The following is a 2,942-nucleotide window of genomic DNA, read 5'->3' on the forward strand; positions in this document are numbered from 1 at the left end:
ATCTTTTCTTTTTTTCAAAAGAACTTCTGTTGAGCCAGGCCTCTTCCATCCTGCTTTTATACAATTGATTTTTTAAAAACACACGTTTTGCATTAATCTGCTAAATTTTATTTAATTTCTGCAGAATGTTTTTCTATCTCGGTGACCTCCCCTCCAACTTACTCCTTTCACACTTCCAGAGCTGTCCATAGACCTCCTGTCAATCAATCAAGAATGCAGATTGAGCAGCCCAGTTCTGGGGCCTGAAGGAGTGGATATAGAGGAGAAATATAGTCATATTTTTGGAAGCTTCCATGCTGAGAGTCAAGAGAGTCCACTTCATCCTCACCTCTTTCTCGGGTCACAGGGAGAAAACCAGTCACAGACTGGTTTGTAAATAGCTTTCTTTTCCAGTGCTCCACACCCATCCCCTTCTCTTCTGGATGACTGGCCTTCATTGCACTGGCTTCCAGAATCCACCACACCCACTTTGGAAGAGTATGGAAGGAAAAATGTCCTTTATTTTTGTATCTTCTCTGTATCTGTACATAAAGAACATTCTGGATGTGACAGTGAGACAGAACCACCCATTGACCAGGGGCTTTGGTTTGCTGAGAGTCTGCAGCTGGTAAACAGCAGAATGGATGGAGCAGTGTCTATGTGACTGAGGGCCTTGTGGAACTCCTGTGTGCCCTGGGATCCAGATGTGTTCAGAGTTATTCTGAAGAGGGCTGGGAAGGCCAGAGAACCAAGAAAGAAAAGGGACAGAGGGAACCAGAAGGGTCTGGAGAGATGCTGGTGTCCAGATAGTGTCTGATTCACTCATGTGTCTTTGAGAGCTCTCACAGTGTCTATAACTTAGAAAGCACTCAATACATCCTTAAATGGAATGAATTATATACCCCTAAGTGTATAATAATTATATACTGCTATATATTACCAGGGCTTCCCGGTGGCTCAGATGGTAAAGAATCTGCCTGCAGTGCAGCAGACCCAGGTTCTTTTCTCTGGGTCAGCAAGATCCCCTGGAGGAGGACTTGGAAACCCACGCCAGCATTCTTGCCTGAAGAATCCCATGGACAGCCGAGCCTGGTGGGCTCCAGTCCAGGTGGTCGCACAGAGTCTGACATGACTCAGCAGCTAACAGTTTCACTTCCTTTCATACATAACTATACAACCTTAGGTGCCTTAATGGAGAAAGAAATGGCAATGCACTCCAGTATTCTTGCCTGGAAAATTCCATGGGCAGAGGACCCTAGGAGTCTATAGTCCATGGAATAGCAAAAAGCTGGCCACGACTGAGCAACTGAGTACCAGTACCTTAAAGGGTTAACCTGAAGGAGTACCCAGAACTGCAGGGAAGTGAGTTCAGGCATGCTGGCAACAGGGGCCAGAACTGGAAAGAAGGAAGCAGAGTTCAGAGGGTGCGAAGGCCTAGGGCACAGGGACACCTAAACTGGAACTAAAGAAGAGAAGGGGATAGAATTGAAAAGAAAAAAATCAACAGGGAGAAAGAAATGGCTTTTAGGTCCAAGGAGGGTGTGAGTGCTCCCACTGAGGGTGATGACATGCAAGGAGGTGACTGGACTCCAAATTCAGTTCCGAGCCAAAGGAAGACTGTCTCTGAGAACTCTAGGGAGTCTCCCGGGACTCACTTCTCTGCAGGAGAAGATGAAGAATGATAGCCCTCCCCAGCTCTCCCCTGCTGTCTGAGGCCCACAGCTTTGCGGTGTCCGCAGCAGCTTCGTCCCAAAGGGAAGCATGCATCATTCCTCCAACGTGGCTGGGGAGCTGTGGTGAAGACCCACTCAGCTCCAGCCACCCGAAAGTTGACCCAGAAAACAGGTTTCCAGAAGTCATGTGCCGACAGCCCTCTGAACTCTTCAGCCCCCAAAGGGCTTGCACGCTGTGGAAAGTATGGCCTGCAGGACCGAGGGAGAGGAGTTCCATTTTAGGGCAGTTCTTCTGTGCTAATTCTTTTCTTACTTATTCCTCTTCCCCATGGGACTGTAAACCCTGCGGAGTGGGGCGCCACACTTTATTTTTATACAATTAATTATTTCTCATATCTGAAGTGAAGTGAAAGTCACTCAGTTGTGTCCGACTCTTTGCAACCCCATAGACGATATGGTTCATGGAATTCTCCAGGCCAAAATCTTGGAGTGGGTAGCCTTTTCCTTCTCCAGGGGATCTTCCCAACCCAGGGATCCAAGCCAGGTCTCCTGCACTGCAGGCAGATTCTTTATCAGCTGAGCTACAAGGGAAGCCATTTCTCATAATATGTTTAGAAGCTCTACGTTCCAGTCACAAGACAGGAAAAGTTCTTGCACTCTTGGTGTTTGTTTTTCTAGCGGGGGGAAGGGATCACCAACACGCTGGTAAGCACACCAGTAAAGAGACAGGACCATTTCAGTGCGTGGCACATGATGCCATGCTGGAAACGTCCTAGATGAACTGGTGGGGGGTCATTGGGTGCAGGAGGTGGCTGGGGGCCACAGCCCACTGGATGTCAGGGAAGGTCATTCTTGGAGGAGGTGAGATTTGCATCGAGATCTCAAGGATGAGAAAGTCCCAGTCACAGAAAGAGCACAGGAAAGAGAGTCATGGGCAGAAGAGATGTCAAGTGTGAAGGCACTTAGTGGAAATGGGACTTGCCTGTTCAGAGAACAGACAGTGCCCTAGGCCATGGGCCTCCAGCTTAGCGAGCATGGAGGAGCTGATGGAAGTCCCTGTAGGTAGAGGGAAGGCACGTGAGTTTAGCTCTGAGTACAGCGGGGGAGAACTAAACACCAAATTTGGGGTGGAAGATTCTATTTTCCTGGAGAGAGATTTCACAATTTTCATCATATATTCCAAGACACCTGCAAGGGCCCTCCCCCATACATTAATAATGCATAACATAGAGGGGAAAAGTCCAAGCCCTTCAAACACATATAGTTTGGACTCACATGCAGTGTATTCTT

The sequence above is a fragment of the Dama dama genome, chromosome 20, assembly GCF_033118175.1.
Source record: "Dama dama isolate Ldn47 chromosome 20, ASM3311817v1, whole genome shotgun sequence".
Classification (NCBI taxonomy): Eukaryota; Metazoa; Chordata; class Mammalia; order Artiodactyla; family Cervidae; genus Dama; species Dama dama.